Raw genomic sequence first — 20,053 nt, forward strand, 5'->3', positions numbered from 1 at the left:
GGTTCGTATATTTGTAGTTATATATGTACATCATCATCATCATCATCATTATCATCATCATTTCAGCCTATCACAGTCCACTGCTGGACATAGGCCTCGACAAGTTTGCGCCAAAAATGGCGTGAACTCATGTGTATTGCCCATAGTCACCACGCTGGGCAGGCGGGTTGGTGACCGCAGGGCTGGCTTTGTCGCACCGAAGACGCTACTGCCCGTCTTCGATCTGTGTATTTCAAAACCAGCAGTTGGATAGTTATCCCGCCATCGGTCGGCTTTTTAACCGACTTCCAAAAAGGGAGGAGGTTCTCAATTCGACTGTATTTTTTTTTTTTTTTTATGTATGTTACATCAGAACTTTTGACCGGGTGGACCGATTTCGAAAAATTTTGTCTTAATCGAAAGGTGGTGTGTGCCAATTGGTCCCATTTAAATTTATTTGCGATCTAACAACTACTTTTCGAGTTATATCTAATAATGCGTTTCTACTTGACGCTTTTTTCGTCGACCTACGTTGTATTATACCGCATAACTTTCTACTGGATGTACCGATTTTGATAATTCTTTTTTTGTTAGAAAGGGGATATCCCTAGTTTGGTACCATGATAAGGAAACCAGGATCTGATGATGGGATCCCAGAGAAATCGAGGGAAACTTTCGAAAATCCGCAATAACTTTTTACTGGGTATACCGATTTTGATAATTTTTGATTTAATCGAAAGCTGATGTTTATCATGTGGTCACATATAAATTTTATCGAGATCTGATAACAACTTTTTGAGTAATCTTTGATAACGCGTAGTTACTTGACTATTTTTTCGTCGATCTACGTTGTATAACTCGTCGATGTAATTGAAGTCGGTTTTTTTTTCGTTTGCGAGCAAACACAATTATTATGTTCCAAGGTGGTAGTGGAACTGTGTAATCCCTTGGTAGCCTCTTACGACACCCACGGGAAGAGATGGGGTGGCTATATTCTTTACTGCCGTAGCCACACAACACATATATTATTTCTATGTAAATATATTTATCAAAAAAAGTATTTAGCTATATCAGCCGGCTGTTACCTAGGAACTAACGACCGTGTGTGTATGTTATTTATTTATAAAAAAGATAATAATTTGCGTAGGGTAAAACCGGGATAGATGCCTCACTTTTTGAAATAGCCACCTAATTTTAAAAATATGACTTTTATAGGAATAATTTTTATTAATGTAGCTAGCTCAATCCCTTATGTTGAATTATGACTATTTTTTTTCAACCTAGCCAATGCAGATTAAGCAGAAATTAGCTTTTCGTGAACCCTTTCTTTTGAGGATAGATGCCTACCTATATGGATAGTTGCTCCACCATGAAAATAGTGAGTAGGATAGATGCCCTTTAAACCGTGTAAACGAAAAACCCAAACCAAATGTTAGGTTAGGTTAGGTTAGTTCTACTCAGGTGGCGAATGCTAGCGCGACCCCTCTCGCCCCACCCAGGCGGATGACTGCTAACACGTGGTGGTTTTTAGTCAGTAGGAGTCTGACATAACCCTCGGGCGCCCCCGCGCTGGAGGGTATCCATGACGGATTTTCCCCACGTAAAAAAAAAAGGTTAGTTCTACTCCTAAAACATCGATTGTCTCCAAGAAACATGGGCCATAGCAATGAAAAATTTTTGTGTTTTTTATATCTTTTAATTGTTATAATTAGAATATAATTTTTATATCACACAGATTACTATAAAAAACCTAATTAAATTTTTAGAGCTTTTGTTTAACTAAAATATAAATTCTTAAGTTTCTACATGATATATATATATATCATGTATCATATTTAATTAAATTTTACTAGCATTTATTTATCATCATCTTCCTGCCCTTATCCCACTTATGTAGTTCGGCACAACATGTTTTCCTCTTCCATTCCTCTCTATTATTCGTCACTTCAGTGTTTACTCCTTTCTTTCTCATATCCTCACTCACACAATCCATCCATCGCTTTTTCGGTCTGCCGATCGCTCTTCGTCTTTCGACATTCATCCCTAACATTCTTTTACCAACATAGCGTTCATCCCCATTTTCTCTGTCATGGGTGCTACTTTCAAACTTCCCCTTATATACTCATTTCTAATCCGATCTTTCCTCGTTACTCCACACATCCATCTTAGCATTCTCATCTCGGCTGCGTGCACTCGTCTTTCATCCGTCACTTTTGTTGCCCAACATTCTGATCCATACATTACGATAGGTCGTATGATCGTTTTATAGATTTTACCCTTAAGTTTAAGGGGCATTCGTGGATCACAAGCTGTTCCAGAGACCTGTCGCCATTTCATCCATCCCGCATTTATTCTATTTTTCACGTCACGGTCTATGTTGCCGTCATTTTTTATTAATGACCCAAGGTACCGGAAGTCGGAGCAGACTGGTAGAGATACACCATCCAAGGAAATATGGGAAAAACCGGACAAACCGCTGAAATTGCAGAATAAGTGCTCGGTTTTAGATCTACTTATTCTCAATCCCGCGCCCTCCAGTCTTTCATGCCATTTTCCTAGTCTGCTCTGTACCTCAAGAGCATTATCTCCGACAAGAACAACGTCGTCAGCAAACAGCATACACCAGGGTGCTTCCTCCTGTATGTCTGATGTTAGAACATCCATTACTAGGAGGAATAAATACGGGCTTAAAGCCGACCCCTGGTGCAAACCTATAGCCACATTGAACTTGCCAGTTACTTCGGCTTCGGACCGGACGTGGGTGCTAGCTCTATCATACATCGCCTGAACAAGTCGTACATACTTCTCTGGCACTACTTTCCCTTTCATAGCCCACCACAGAACCTTACGGGGGACCCTATCGTATGCCTTTTCCAGATCCACGAACACCATATGTAAGTCTTTTTGTGCGAGTCGATATTTTTCGTTGGCGGAGTGCAAATATGGCGTCCGTAGTTCCCCGGTCCGGCATAAATCCAAATTGGTTCTGTGTGACCTCACATTCTTCTCTTATTCGTCGCGCTATCACTTTCTCCCATATCTACAAGCATTTATTCAACAAAAGTATAAATTCTTAATTGTTGGTCTAAAATATTCATATCAAGTGTCAACATGCACATTGCACAATCATACTTTCTCACCGAAAGCTGACTGTAGGTTTTCTATAGTCCAAGAACATACTCGAGCTCGCATTTCTTCCTTTTTTTTATATTTTCGTGGCATATACATACATAAAAAATATAAAAGACACAAAAAAAAAATTATACATATAAACTTTCTCTGTATATGGTGAATGAAGGGATAGAAGGGCACCTATACCTCAAAAAATCAGGGCAACTATCCTTTGTGATTGGGATAGATGCCCACGTATTTTTTAAATAAATTATAAACAAAATAACATCTATTTACAACTATATGCAGACTCAATGACCCAGTATATAGACGTGATAAAAAAATATAACGGAATTTATTACTATTTATAAAATTATACAACCTTAAATACTAACCTTTAAAACTTTGACGTGTTTGTAAATTTCGCCACGGAGAAAATTACACACACGATCCAAACGCGTCCTTGCCACACGAATATCTGTAGATATCTGAGGTACGGGGTGACTTCGACTCCTACTTATGCGATTAATTTTTATTTGTGAGTTCGGGATGTTAGGTTTTTAGAACATGAGGCATCTATCCCACTGCGGCATCTCTCCCGGTTTTACCATATAGTCAAAAACTACTTTTTACAACAATTTGTTTCAATGTCGCTTCTGGATGTAGCTTATACGACGAATGGGTTAATTCTATCCGAAATTTAGACTCCATATATTCTGATAAATTAAATTTTCTAACTCTTCTTTCTTGTCTAATATAATTTTCGTATAAGCCATGAATATTTGAATGTGCGCTGTGTAACTAACTTTTGTACATAAGGCAGTACGCTTTGGACCTATATAACATAATAACAAGATAGAACAAGTATAATAATAATAATCATCATCATTCCAGCCTATTGCAGTCCACTGCTGGACATAGGCCTCCACATGTTCGCGCCAAAAATGCGTGAACTCATGTGTGTTGCCCATAGTCATCACGCGGGGCAGGCGGGTTGGTGACCGCAGGGCTAAAATATTACTTTTGGTATACTACTCATAAACTTACATGTAATTATCACCTACCCTAATTTTAGAAATTGGACGTGAAAATTAAAAATCATTTGCTCTTCATAACAATACCGCTACAGGGCGTTGACCTAGCGTTACGTAACCCGTAAACAGCTGGGCATCGTGCCCTTATGATGAAAGCGTCTTAATTAGAACTGGTGTTTCTATTCAAAACACGTATACCACGTGCCATGACATCGTTGTAATTAGAAAATCAAATCTACGAAAGCATAATTTTATAAAATAGCTATGGCCTGCGGTTTCACACGCTATAATTTAGGGAAATAAGCTATAGGCTAGCTTTCCACTGTAAATGGGCTATCCAACACAAATCGAATTTTTCAATTCGTACCATTGGTCTCTGGGGTTTTGGCGCGTCAACACAAACTTTTCAGCTTTATAATAATAATATAAATCATATACAATAACTTTAAGCTATAATTAATGCGAAGCTTAAAAACTTTACCTACCACAGAGCTACAAAATATATATTATTTTTAAATAATTATATTTTTTAAATAAATATTATTGATTTTTTGATTAAAGCGAAAATAAAGTTCCTTTAATATCATTGTAAAAAACAGTTATCTAAATTTTGATGCGAAGGTCACATGGTTGACCACGATACCGGTACAATCCGGTCCGTAACACGTGTTCAAAAGGAGAGGACGACTTTTTTATACATGCATTCTATTATCGTCGCATGAATGGGTAGCGCAGCACACGCCTCTGAACGTCATTTTAATGCCTTCCGCCTTAAGTTTTTTTTTTCTTAATGATAAAAATCACGAAGTCCAGCAACTAACATTTGTTTCCTACAATCACTGCCTTATGGCGAACATACTTATAAATGCTTCCATTATCAGTACGAAACAAACACGTCTTTGAATAGTGAAATCACTTCTCTTGTAATTTAATATCTAAATTCTTCGTTAATATTCCTAATATATATAAACAAATTTGATTCTAATTTCAGAGGAATTTTAAGGAATTGTTTACAATTGGCATTTCCAACTCGTTAGCAGCAATTATCATTGTCATTGTCTTCTGCAGTTTACCCTTGCTCTTATAGTTAATTTACATTAAACCTCGTCTGAAATAATTTCATAATTCATATTGTTGGATGATTTTCATTAGTGCAAAAATGGGACATGATTTCGCCACTGTCATGTAGAATGTAAAATACGCGAATGTGATTGACCAATGAAGACGATAATACAACAATGATTAAAATTTTAAGGAAACTTTGATGGAAAACGTTTCATGTTCACGTAAAAATAATGAACAAATATTTAAGTCTAATTGATACTGAATAACAAAAAGTCAAGACACAAAACGGAATTTGACAATCGTAAGATATTAACATTGACAACGCCAAAAGAAAAAGATTTTCACGCACTAATTTTGTCATATTTTATTTTTAAGTCTTTAAGATTTCAATGTCATTTCAAATACTGCCCAAGGTTGGCTATTAACATATCTATATATTTTAAAAATATTCTATATTTTGTTTTGAATTACATCTCCCATGGTTTTGACGTTCCATTGGTAAAATCACATAAAATATTATCATTTTTCAGACACGTTTTTGTATTTTATGAACTTCATTATCCTTCTAATAGAAACAGCTTTACTGTAATCACTTGCCTAATCATGTTTAATTGTATGTAAATTAGTTAATGGTCTACTATGTCTAATATCCATGGTATAACGAAAATCATGAATCATGATTTCTCGTTTAGAGTCTGCAATAAAAAACGGCCTTGCTACGTTTTCATTTCCAACAGTAACATCTTTGTTGCTTTTCAAACCATCGAGAAGTGCAATTTATGAAGATTATTCATTGGATTCACCTTTCCGTTATACGGTTAAGTATTAATATCTGAGGTTTGGAAACGAGCCAGAAATTTTCGATTTTTGCAATGCAATATTGAAAGCTATTCCATAAAAGAGTTATAGAAAATCATTTGTAAAATTCCGATAAAGTTACTGGGATCGTTTTTATTTTTATCGTCATTCTTGTTTAAATACATACTTTTTCTATATTATAGTACGTGCAGTATAGGCTCCGAAATTTGACACCTAAAATTTTTTTTTGAGATCATCATCGATACGAAACGAACATTAATTATAATTAATATCGCTGAAGATTTGTTGTAGCAGGTAGATGCTTTATTACATCGGTTCCTTCGATTTTATAAAAACACGGGAGTAATATACAGAGCAAGTGAGTAAGTGATGTGTCGGATGTATTTCAAAGTTGATTTAAATATGTAATACGATAAGGTCCACTAATTCCTCGACGTAAGTCTTAACCTGTCCTACCCTACCGTTCGTCCCACCGGTATATGTTTGAAACTGTCACATGATTAAGAAAACACTCAATATCTCCAGTATCACATGTATACTTACAAAATAATATTGGTAGTAAAGCCGACCCTGGACCAAAAGGTGGAATTAATAATGCCAAGCAAAAGATCTAGAAGTCTAGAAGGCTTCTAAATAAATATGATTTGGATGAATGATTCATCTCCACCAAGCGTTAAATGTAACGATTACCAAACAAACATAGATAGTAAGTTTAAGCTTTAAATTTGGTCATTACGGTCCTTTCTTGACCTAAAACCTGAATAAAATCTTATACAGTCATAAAATTACAACTATTAAGATTATCGGGATGTACGCAAGAAAAACCACATCAAATAATTAGTCTCATTATAACACGTTAAATACTTATGGTCCGGGAGCCGGAGCCGGATCGGATTATAGTTTACTTGCTATCTTGAAGGAAAATAAAGTCAGCTGACCATTACATGTAAGCGTCAACCGCAATATGTGCTATCGTGTGGTTTTATTGTGTCAAAACTCAAAACATGTACATAGTTTAAATTCGCTTGGAATTCTGACCAATAAAATGATTTAATTGCCTATTTCTGATTGATTTAAAATTTATTATTAAATTCTATTCAAACAAAATAATAATTGTGACCGCATGGTGCATGCTTTAAAGACATACGCAAATGAAGCAACTTCTTACTGACATTGGAGTGGATTGACGTAGACCGTGTTCAGGGTTTGATGATAAAGCAGGAAAGCAAAACGAAGAAGAAAGTGAAGTCAAGATTTATTTTAGATTAGTTTATCTTTTTGAAATGTATTTTATGAAAAATGGTATCGTAAACCCAAATCATTTATCAAGTTTTCATTCATCAAAACTAAAGACAAAACAACGTGCGGAACGAAAGAGAGGTCCGTGTCAAGTGTCTAAATTACCCATATTACATTTTTTTTTCTTTACAATATATTTTTTATAGTACGCTTACGCTTCAGCCTGTAATATCCCACTACTAGGCATAGGCCTTTCTCCATGTAGAAGAGGGATCACAGCTTAATCCACCACGATGCTCCAATGCGGGTTGGCGGATATATTCCCTATTATGAGTAACGATCGCTATCAGGTGTACATGATAACAACCGGAACCGATGGCTTAACGTGCTCCCCGAGGCACGGTGGGGAGACCCAAAAGGACTACACAAACACCCAGACCACAGCAAACACCTGTATGGCCACTACAAATGTTTGTCATGTGTGGGGATCGAACCCGCAACCGCCAGCGCAACAGGTACAATTCATGGCTATTTTTTATTGATGACGACTTTATTGCCTTTACTTTGCAGGGTCATTTTTATAGTTAATTGACAGTAAACATATCTTTGTAGTAATAAATGTATAAGAATCTGCAACCATCTTCATCTGTTCAGCTTTATTTGCAATGTTTCGTTTTATGTTTATTTTTCGAAAAACCATTACAAAATTAAGCATTCAAATTTTTATAATAAATTAAATTAACAGTTCTTTTGTACCAATTGGTCTCTGTATGATTCATTCTGAGAAAGATCTCTTTTAAGTTTTCTAAACTCATTTTGATACTAATCTATGGTAAGTCTTGAATCACATGCTGTCGGAAACAAATATTGATCTTTGAAATTTTATCTTTATAAAAAAGTGATCTTTACTGTTAAAAATGTTTGAATAAAATAATATGCAATATACCTAAGTTTTAAATTAGGGTCAGTTAACTTTTCTTCGCAAACTTTGCCTTCTTTGTAAATTTCAATTTGGCATGGAGCTCCTGTTTATACATGATGGTACTGATACTGTACTAGTTTTAAATTCTTAAGCTTTCACGGCACTATCGACACTTTTATTTCTGAATTACTTTACGATAGTACCGCAATTTTTTTTTTCTAAAAAATAATTTTGTCTTAAATTATAAACAATTGCGTATAAAAATTTAACCGTTTGATACGAACACAAATGTAATAATTGTGTTTGCAGGCAAACGAAGAAAAACCGTCTTCAATTATATCGACAAGACGACAAGTAATACAACGTAGATAGACGAAAAAATAGTCAAGTAAATACGCGTTATCAAAGATTACTCCAAAAGTTGTAATCAGATCTCGATGAAATTTAAATGTGACCACATGATAAACATCGGCTTTCGATTAAATTAAAAATCATTAAAATCGGTACACCCAGTCAAAACTTATGCGGATTTTCGAAAGTTTCCCTCGATTTCTCTGGGATCCCATCATCAGATCCTGGTTTCCTTATCATGGTACCAAACTTCTATCTAACAAAAAAAGAATTATCAAAATCGGTTCATAAACGACAGAGTTATCCCCGAACATACTCCTCCTCCTTTTTTTTTTGAAGTCGATTAAAAATGGAAGCATATAACATATTCTAATGATCGTGTTAATATTAACGATGAAAGCTTAAAAAATTGTTTTGGAGTAAACTGCAGTAACCTGTAAATGTCCGATTGCAGGACAAAGCTCTCTTTTGTGTAAGAGAAGGATTAAAAGCTTAATCAGCTGCTCCACTGTATGTATTCAGATAATTTTCCTACTAATAGTAACTATCGTTATCAGGTGATAACAATCCGATCCGACGGTTTAACAAGCTCTCAATAGCACGGGGTGACCCACAAGGACGAATACTCGACCGAAAATATATAACATATACAAATATCCGTTCCGAGCAGGAACTTAGGATCGTCAGTGTTTATGGAAATTTTACTACCATTTCACCTGAACGGTTGTTGACTTTGTAAGAATTAAAATAATTTAGTTTTCTCCTAATATATAGAAATACCAAAAAATTCAGAAGACGTTCCAATAGTCAAATTTCATTTTTATTCTGAACCTGTTGTTACTGACGCTGTGCATGTGGAAGAAATTATCAATAACATACATACATTATATAATCACGCCTCTTTCCCGTAGGGGTAGGCAGAGACCACTTCTTTCCACTTGCTACGATCCTTATCTACTTCTTTCGCTCCGTCCACTTTCATTATTCCCTTCATACATGCTTTTCGGTTTAGGGTATTCTTGACCTGGCCTTTTTTCAAGTCCCTTATTTGGCATTTCCACATTCCCGGCTTTTCGGATACTTTACAGCAACCATTATCAAAGGAGGACAGTCAGTCCTGCCGATACCTAATAAACCGAAAAACCTAATAAACCGCGACAAAATCTGAAAAAGTTGTTTCATTAATAAAGACTACAATTCGCGTAAACATAACAAAACAACGATAGGGTCGTAAAGTAGGCCTTGAAAACCTACTTTAATCAACACGTATATCTCTTATCATAAAATTTCCCTTTATTATCACTAAAGCTTAACAGCCAGAGAACGATCCTTACAAATTACAGTAGAGATTACACCACAACTGTCCTTAATTACAGTTTGATGTATTTCGCCGATACTATTAAATAAGACAAAAAAAATTGTATGTACCTAATTTGCAAATTACTTTTGCTGACCCTGTTAACTTTCGCCAGTTTTTGTTTTCGTGAAAATATATTTTTTTATTTTCTTTTACCACCACACACGGCATAGTCATGGTTGTTCATTTAAATGGTTTCTGATGACACAAATTGTCTTGTAATCAAATTTTTGTCCATCCTGTAATTTTATCGTGCATTTTTTGTTTTTTTTTTTTCTTCACTGTTGTTACTGTTATGAATCAATCCAAAGGTGGACTGCGTGGGAGTACGTGTTTACAAATATACTTGTTACACGGAATTTGAAAGCTTAAACTTTTTACGCATTTAGCTTTACAAATGTCACTTTTGACAATCTTCAAGGTCGCCTTATATCTATTTTACATATAATAAAATGGTAGGAAAGTCAAAACTGTACATTGAAGATTTTTTAAAAGAATAGTTGGGGTGTAATCTGCTATCGATACTGAAGCCAAACATATAGTTTTTAGAATTTTTGTCTGTTTCTCTGTATGTCCAGGATAAACTCAAAAAGTCCTGCATCGATTTACTTCAAATTTGGCACGAATATTATTAAGAAGTCGGGTCAACATATAGGCTACATATTATCACGCTATCACCTACGGGGAACGAGCAGTGAACCTTTATTTCTTCAACGCATTCTGTAACAACGTGTAATCTAACGACTAGGGTTGCCAACTTTTTTTTGACAAAAAAAACGTATAAAATGGTTTGGATAGGAAAAAATAAAGTATTTGGAAGAAAAAAAAAGTATTTTTCAAATTTTATGTTTTTATTGCTTTAAAAACGTATTTTTGTGTGCCTTTAGCACATGCTAAAAATTTTTTGTTATATTTAAATGTTTCAAACTTGTTTAACAATCAATATTTAAATTTATATAAATAAAAATTCGTTTCTAATTAAATTTATTGACGCTATATTTCTCTCTTCTCGCTACTTTAGATTCATTAATAAAAAAACCCTTTCAGTAAAAGCTTAAGTAGTGGGAGCAGAGAGTAAGTAAGAATTTTTTTTTATATTTGGTAAGCTATCCGGTGCATTTTTAAGTATATATTGCCATTTTTCAACTGTATTTTTCACTGAAAATTCTTTATCATCATTAGTGATTTTTTTTTTTTTGTCTTATACATTCGGAATATATATCCTGCATCTTAATATTTAATCCGTCTTGTAATTTAGTTTTTATAATTATCATTTCAAAATGTTCAAATTTTACCGCATTTTTTAAAGACACGTTACGAAGTATTGAAAGTCAGTTATCTTCGCTAAGGTCAAACCATTTTTCCAACCATTGATTCCTTAACTACATATAAACAAAGCCAACGGTCAATTTTTCTACAATATCGTTGGTAGTGAGTAGTGACATCTGTGACAAATGTCAGATTGTCACCTGTCCTGTCACATTCAAAACACCACATCTGACATCTAACATTTCGTTCAGTAATTTTAAATCCTTTCCATCCTCCGTTTTACCTTATGTGTACTGTTAAATAGTTAAGTACCCATAATGAGTATTTTGTTTCACGCATCACAGTAAAGATTGAAAATAAAGTATTTTCATATACTTTATTTGTATGCAAAAGTATAAAGTATATTTACCAAAAATAAAGTGAATACTTTATTATAAAGTATGGTTGGCAACCCTACTAACGACGCATATTTGAATGTTGTTGTTATTATGTTAATAACCATGCTATAAGCTAGCTTCACACTGTAAATAAAGACATTCTGTGGTATATTTAGTATCAGCATTGCACCCGTGCGAAGCCGGGGCGGGTCGCTAGTAAATAAATAAACTCTTCACAGTCAAGGGCCCCCAGTAGGATTATCTTTTGTGTTAGGGGGCCCGCAAACACGCAATACACAAGCACAAACGCCCAGACCACGACAAACATCTATACGACCAATACAAATGTCTGTCGTGAGTGGAGATATATACCATATACTAGTTTATTTTTGACCTTGATCATGTTTCGCGAATAGGAACACGTGTTAGTGTTCATTTTAAAATAAAAATTGTGTTTTTTGTTATGTAGGTCAATAACTTTGTCTAAAAATTTTTTTTCGAAGAAAAGATAACAAACGTCACGTTAGCAAGTCTGGCCCAGTTTAGATAAACATAATAATATGTAATGCGTAAAAACCGTGTGGTATCGTAGGACACTAAATAGGAACGAAGTTCTTTATTATAAAATATTAATTTCAAGTTCTATTCGAGGTATAAACAAATAATTATTCGGGTATACATTTTAAATTATAATTTTTTTATCGATAAAAATCAAAATACTACTTTATAAAATTCAATGATTTATAAATGATTCATAAACATATATAATAATAATAACAGTCAACACGTAGACTATACATTAGACACTGTATAGACATCATACATAGACTATACATATAAATCTTATTTGATTTCTTATTTAATTGCCGGCTAAGGTACCCCTCCGCAACGCCCCATAAGGAATTTCGTTCCAAAAACGATCCGATTATAATTCGCTTTGACGGAGTTTCATCGTTTGTTGCATATAATATTAATCGTCATAACTCTTTACATCATTGAAAATAATTACTAACCAACTTTTCGCATTCTATGAACAGAATACGTCAACATATGTGGAAAGAAATTAAAGAGTCATAGTAATTACGTATATCCACCAACCCGCAGAGGAGCAGCGTGGTGGATTAAGCTCTGATCCTCCTCTTACATAAACAAAAAGCCTTTGCCCGAAAGTGAAATGTTACAGGCTAAATCTTTTGAATCGTATTGCAACGAGTAAAGGACGTCCACTAATTACGTGAGCTCAGAATTTGTGGAGGCGTCCAATGATATCTCACCAAATCTCATTTAAACCGAGGGGAGGATAATCGAAAATCTTACCTCATTTTCAAAAAATATAAAATATTATACGAAAAAGTACATGAGTCTCCGTGGATTGAGTAAAATAAAAAAAAAAAAACGTTATTTTTATCTTTTTTTGCTTAGAATTTTATTTAATTTAAATCATTTAAGTATAGTATACCGAAACGGTTTATTATTTTTCCGAATAATATAAATAAACTAGCCGACTCGGCAAACGTTGTCTTGCCGCTAAGCGCTATTTAAAAATATAAGTTGGTGGTAGAAGGGTGAAAATTTAGGGTTGTATGTATTTTTCAACGCCAAATAATAATAAAATAAAGAATAAATAATTTATCTAAAAATTAAAAAAAAATTAGGGATGGACTACTCTTAACATTTAGGGGGATGAAAAATAGATGTTCGATTCTCAGACCTACCCAATATGCACACAAAATTTCATGAGAATCAGTCAAGCCGTTTCGGAGGAGTTTAAAACTACAAACACCGCGACACGAGAATTTTATATATTAGATTTAGTTTAAAATATTTTAGCGTTAATCTCACGTAAGGGGTGGGGGGGAGTCTAAACTGATCGAAAAATAACTCACGTAATTAATGGATGCCCTCTAAGCTCATAGTAATCACGGTTTTCTTATTATTTTAACGTAAAAAGAAGGTGCAAAAAATATACATTTCTTTTTTTTACTTTTTAACTTACGAAAGATAAAATAATAACTGTCACTCGTGGTTTGAAGTAAGCTACATATGTAACACTAATGAGAATCAGATCATGGGATATTTCACATCGTCAATCAGTTTTAGTACTTGCTTTTATGCAATGTATGCAATGAGACTGGTTTGTGGTACAATTTTAATCAAAGAAGTATAAAGTGGAAGGGTTTATATCACTCTATTTACTATAGAAAACCGCATCAAAATCCGTTGCGTAGTTTTAAAAATTTAAGCATACAGATAGCGGGAAGCGACTTTGTTTTATAATATGTAATGATACATACCAAAAAGTGATATCTTACATATAATGTAATTTAAAAAAATAACTTATCTTCGTATTAATTATTAAGAAAATCATCAGCGTAATACAATCGTAAATTCATGACCTAGGAGTTGGACGAGGTAAGCCATTTCTATCAATTTGAAAATTATGAAGATGAAAGTCGAGACAAATTTTATTATATGTTAACATAAAACCATAACCTATAAAAGTAAGTAAATTTAATAATTATAATTTTATCTTCCATACCATTTTAATTACTAATTACTAGAAACATACACGTCTCATTATCATTATGTTTCGACTGTCATGCCATTACATAATAATAAGGTAACTCCACGTCTGCCACTCGTAAGATATTAAACGAATGTTATCACGTATTTATATATTAATGTCAATATCATAGGTCACGGCATGTTAACACGTTTGACAATTTATTTTCAATTAATTAATTTTTATCGACGCATGTTCATTAATTAATAGACGAGCGTAAATAAATAAAAAAGTATTATCATACCGTTACATATTGATGGTTAGGACTATTTACTAATCGTTACTAGGTTCCTTTTACACCACTTAGAGAGGCATTCATGCGTACTGGCAGAGAAAAATACATCTACCCTCGTCGACAGTGGGGGTAGAGTCGACAGCGTGCTTCTGATGCTTCCGGTGTTTGAGGCGTCGATAGACTACAATAACCGCTTACTATTAGGCGGACCATACTGCTTATCACCCTAGTGGCACCTTGTTTCCATCGTAGTACAATACAACTTTATTAAAGGGGTCTCTAAATGGTGTGTAATAAAAGCGAAGATGTATTAAACACTTTTCTAGCTACTTTATTTGCGTCTTCGGTGCGACAAATCCAGCCCTGTTACTAACCCGTCTGCCCAGTGTGGTGACTATGGGCAACACACATGAGTTCACGCCATTTTTGGCGCCAACTTGGGGAGGCCTATGTCCAGCATTGGACTGCGATAGGCATAAGTGGAGTAATTGAACACTTTTCAGACAACTGCAGCTAGCGCGTGCATTAATACATTTCGTAGCTGTTCCTTTGTAGCTGTTTATGCTACCGAATATCACGGAAACGAGGTTGTTTTCATGATATAGATATATTTTACAAGTAGTTCTAGTTGAAATACTTTCTTTCCATTTAATCGGCCTCGATATAACGAATCTTCGTCACTTGACATACATATAATAATTGCTTGTAAGTATAACCCTTTGATCACCAGGCTAATGTAATGTTAATTATACTGTACTTCAAGAGACTATAATGTCAAAGTACTGGGTAAATGCTTTTTCCTATTAAGGAGTGAATATTAATCCGACACTTTACCGGGAATCCGCTGACATACATTTTTTGGAATTTATCCCAAGTCGTGTAGCCAGATTGGAATGATCTTCGTTCAAGTTGTTATAATTCATTGACCAAAATGAAATTAATTTATACGTAACAACAGCGAGTTAAATTTAAAACTCTTCGTCCTACGTCCTTGCTTAAATGTATAATTTGCTGTCGAAAATTGTGATGAATTTATAACCAAAACAAGTGAAGTGAAATTCTTCATCAATTACATGCCTATCTTATCAAATTTAGACTTAAACAAACATACTTAATTATTTACTAAACAGGTGAAATAAAGACTCATATACAATGGACATTAAATTTATTCGTAGAGGGTACTTGAAATGCGAACCTCCAGCAATTGGTATACTTAGGGTACAAAACACTGTTGTATAGTACTGTATCTTATAATTCCTATTTCAGATTTGAATCTCATATTGTAACATTCTCAGAATTCATTTATTCCACATGCGTGCAAGGCGTTGTATGACGTCTTAACAACTCGAGACATTATTTACTCAATTGGAGTCAACGAATATCTTCTGAAATTGTTGAGTGACATACTTTTTTTATAAAACTTGTATTAATATATTTAAGTATGTCTGAATTATTATCAATAGTAATTATCTAAGTTCATTCAAGTAATATAAATAAGGCATGGACGATTTAGGAACACGATTATATGAGGGTAAAAAATAAATTAATGATGTTTGTATTAATTTGATTGATGCGATGTATTAAATTTTAGTTACGGTAATCTTACAACCAGATTTAATTCTACGCTAAATTGAAATCAATAGTAACCTTGATTAAAACAATTTTTTTTATTATATTATTTATTGCACTTAAAAAAATAAACAAGTAAAAATCATAGTTACAAAGAAAGTTGCCAAGGGCGAACTTATCTCTAGAAGAGATCTCTACCAGTCTTTCCATGGTAATAAGAATTGCTGTTATCGCGCGCGGGGCACAAAAGTGCAAGAGTGATTAATAATAATGATTATAAATCTATAAACTTATTCTTTTAATATCGTCATAGGTTCAAAATTCAAATTAAAAATTATAAATAAAAATATTTTTTTTAAATAATAAATGTTTACGTAACACCAATGAATTTTTAAGTAAAAGTACTAATCTTGTGCTTATTAGACACAAATTTTAATGCTTTGAAAGGATAAAACAAACATAATTATCTTTATTTGTAAAGTTTCCACGATTCTGTGCATATTCCGTGACTCATGCAGGTATATTCATCGTCTTTGTTGGGCTCAGAGTTAAAAATGAACACAAAGACGAAATCCACAAAGTTTTACACATAACTTTTATATGCTAAGTTTTGCTGTAAAACTTTAAGATTGAACTTGACAATAACTATTTTATTACTTTCTTTGTCCCATTGAACAAGGAATGGAAGTACGTTTTTTTTTCTTTTTCGTTCATTTTATTATTTATTCTTTGTCAAGTAGACTGTTAAGGAGCCATTCGCATTGTAACTTAAATCGTACCAAAGGACATATGTAGATACGTATAAAATATTAACATGTGATATAATCCTCTTGTATTCTATAAGTAGGAATTATGCACGTTTCTGTTACTGAGGAAATCTAATATACATATAAAATTCTCGTGGCGCGGTGTTTGCAGTTAAACTCCTCCGAAACGGCTTGACCGATTCTCATGAAATTTTGTGTGCGTATTGGGTAGGTCTGAGAATCGAACAACATCTATTTTTCATCCCCCTAAATGTTAAGGGTAGTCCACTCCTATTTTTTTTTTAATTTTTAGATTATTTTTTATTTTATTATGATTTGGCGTTGAAAAATACCCACAACCCTAAATTTTCACCCTTCTACTACCAACCCCTATTTTTTAAATAGCGTTTAGCGGCAAGACAACGTTTGCCGAGTCAGCTAGTTGTTATATAATATTATTCAAAATAATACCTAGTTTACGTTATAAGGAAGTTGACATCATCTGTTTTATTTTAGTTTATGTGTTTTCATAAAATGGATTTACAAATCCAGATAAAAAAAATTTTTTCGTATATTAAATGTATAAAAAGCTTTGCTAGCACGAAATTGATTATCACTGTTGTTGAGCCATATGTAATACGTATATAACTAATTGGCCATTGCTCATATAGGCTGGCTCGACTGAAATAATCTCAGAAAATCGTTATGAAGAAACCTTAATAGATGCGATTTTTTTCAGTAAGAAAATCGAAAGAGAAAATCACATTTTTTTTATTCTTAACCTTGATAATCTTGTATCCAGCAAATCAATTTGCATTTCCTCTGAAATTTAATAAATAGATTCATAAAGTACTTACGATACCATGTGCTCATTGTCAAAATATATCGTTGAAATAATATATATTTATCGAGTACATACATACATGGAAATTACATGTGTTTAGCGATGTTCCTCGAAAGTCTTTGTCGAATGTTTCACGTCTGCTTATATTTTAGGGCCAAGTACTGACCTAAAATCTGAGATACGAAAATAGATTGGTTATTGCTGTTTACGTTCCTGTTCGATACATTTTATGAGCTTGATCCCTGTACATATATTTTTCTTGGGAACCGGAACCTTGGAATTCAATTAAATGCTTTGTTGGGTAGTCCTAATTTGTGTCAATTTGATTAAAATTATATCGTAAATGATGTATGGATTAGAAAAGACGCAATGGAGATTCGGTGTGGTTGAGAATCAAAACATAAGTAAGTTTGGAAGGCATTTAAAATAGTGTTTGATTGATTAATTATTAGTTTGTTTGATAGCTTTTAGTTGTAGCAGTAAAGCACGTTCGATTCCGACAATTTCACGTAGAATGGAGAAGATACGAAGGAAATTAATATATACTTTATTAACTTATTTATATTTATTAAAAACAGAATATACAGAAAATTACATGTATAGTTGATGGCAAAGGTAGACTTATCAATAAAAGAGATCTCTTCCAGTCAACCAATGGTCATGAGAGAGAGTGTCATATAGCGGGGGACACAGTGCAAGAAATAACAATGTAAAGAAAATAGTTGAATAACTGTAATGTATTACAAACTTATAAGTATAAAATACATACACACATACATATCATACATAAATATACATACCTTACTTACTTATTATTAATCGGGGTGGTAGAGATAACTGTCTCAATTGAATTTTGAAAACAGGAAAAATAGTCAGACTTTCATTATTAAACAGTGTTAATAAACAACTTTTCGCTTGAAACCCTTCGAAATTCGTGTGTCATGTTGTCGTGAACTTCTTTAAAAAAATATTTATCTAAAGATTTAAAATTATGTTTCTATTCACAAAATTATGTACCTTGTCCGTTACACGGTCACTTAAATCACAATATTAAATCCCTCCACAAACAAAAGGATGTAATAAATTTAATATTTACGTTAAATATTTGTTTCGGAGATTGTCTTATCAACTGGCCATACACATCAGAGCATTTTTACTATGCGTTTTATGTAAGTTTTATGGGTTTTAAAAAGATATAATGTTAAAAAATATTGGTTTATGGTAATTATGGAGTCTGGCTTAAGTTTGTTTTTGTTAAATAGTAGCCCTAATTGTATGAATAATTATTATGGTCTAGACCTAGATATATATATACAATGAAAAGTGCTTGTAAGTGCACATCGCTTTTTTTTTTTAATTTTACCTGCAAGGTACACTATACTTGAAATGTAGTCTATGATAAAATTTATATTGTAATGTGTCATAAATGTAACAACTGCTAGCAACGCGCCAAACATCCCGGTTTTTCGCAATCCCCATCCAGCCTCCACCGGCAATATTACGTAGATCGTCTGTCCAGCGGGCTGAAGGACGTCCCACACTGCTTTTCGGCCTAGAACGATGTAGCCTAAGTAGACATAATCCTGAACAACTTTGAGATGGTTACGTCGACGTACGGTCGTCGGGAGGACTCATTTAGGCCGCCCGGTATTTGGCCTAGCTCCTTTAATGTCTTCGTAAAGATGACAATATCGTCGGGGAAACGAAGGTGTATTCGCCGTTGACATCGATGCCTCGTCCTCCTCCCTCCAATCCAAAATCTTAAAGACTTCCTCCACCGCAATGGTAAACAGTACAAAAAGTCCAAACATTTTTGAATATCATATCAAAAATGTTTAGAATTCCTAATGTGTGGGTAACACAAAAATAAAATCGTACATACAAAAAGTCCGTTGACGACTGCAGCCACTGGTTTGGACATAGTCTGATAGAACTTAAATTAAACGTGCGATGAAAAGAAATATCGAGTTACATAATACTGTAAATAACATCTATACTAATTACTTATTTTTTTTTTGTGATGTCTTGATTAAGTTACGACATTGTGCGTAAAATCGTGAGCTTACGTGTATTTCTTGTCTTGTTATGACCAAAGCAATAATTTTTAGTTCTTTACTTCAATTTTACCTTTTTTTTAAATATCTTTATGAAATCGAATACTTATAAAAATCTTAATATATATAAATCTCGTGTCACAATGTTTGTCCTCAATGGACTCCTAAACTACTTAACCGATTTTAGTCAAATTTGCACACCGTGTGCAGTTTGATCCAACTTAAAAGATAGGCTATATTTTATTTTGATATATTATGTTATTATTATATTTCAGAAAAAAATAAGGTGATACGAAGTTCGCCAGGTGAGCTAGTTGTATTATAAAACAATCTGATCGTAGCTTCATTAACTAGTAATTTTTGAAGCTTTCTTGAAGCATATTTTTTTTTTGTTTAGACATAATAACCCTCGTTGAACTTATTAATATACAATTATTATTAATATTATATTGTTCAACTTATTAATATACTATTAATATATAAAATAAACCCACACAACATTTCCTTTAATGATCCTTG

General features: G+C 33.4%; 1 protein-coding gene across 1 annotated transcript in view; it reads right to left on the reverse strand.

Moving 5' to 3' along the window:
• LOC123663241 (protein I'm not dead yet) overlaps window positions 1–20,053 on the reverse strand; it is a 68,278-nt gene that overhangs the window by 45,180 nt on the left and 3,045 nt on the right. The window contains exon 2 of the mRNA XM_045597932.1: window positions 6,552–6,578. The gene's annotated coding sequence lies outside the window, so the exon portion shown is untranslated. The remainder of the gene's footprint in view (window positions 1–6,551; window positions 6,579–20,053) is intronic.

This window comes from Melitaea cinxia, chromosome 20, assembly GCF_905220565.1.
Source record: "Melitaea cinxia chromosome 20, ilMelCinx1.1, whole genome shotgun sequence".
In the NCBI taxonomy this organism is placed as follows: Eukaryota; Metazoa; Arthropoda; class Insecta; order Lepidoptera; family Nymphalidae; genus Melitaea; species Melitaea cinxia.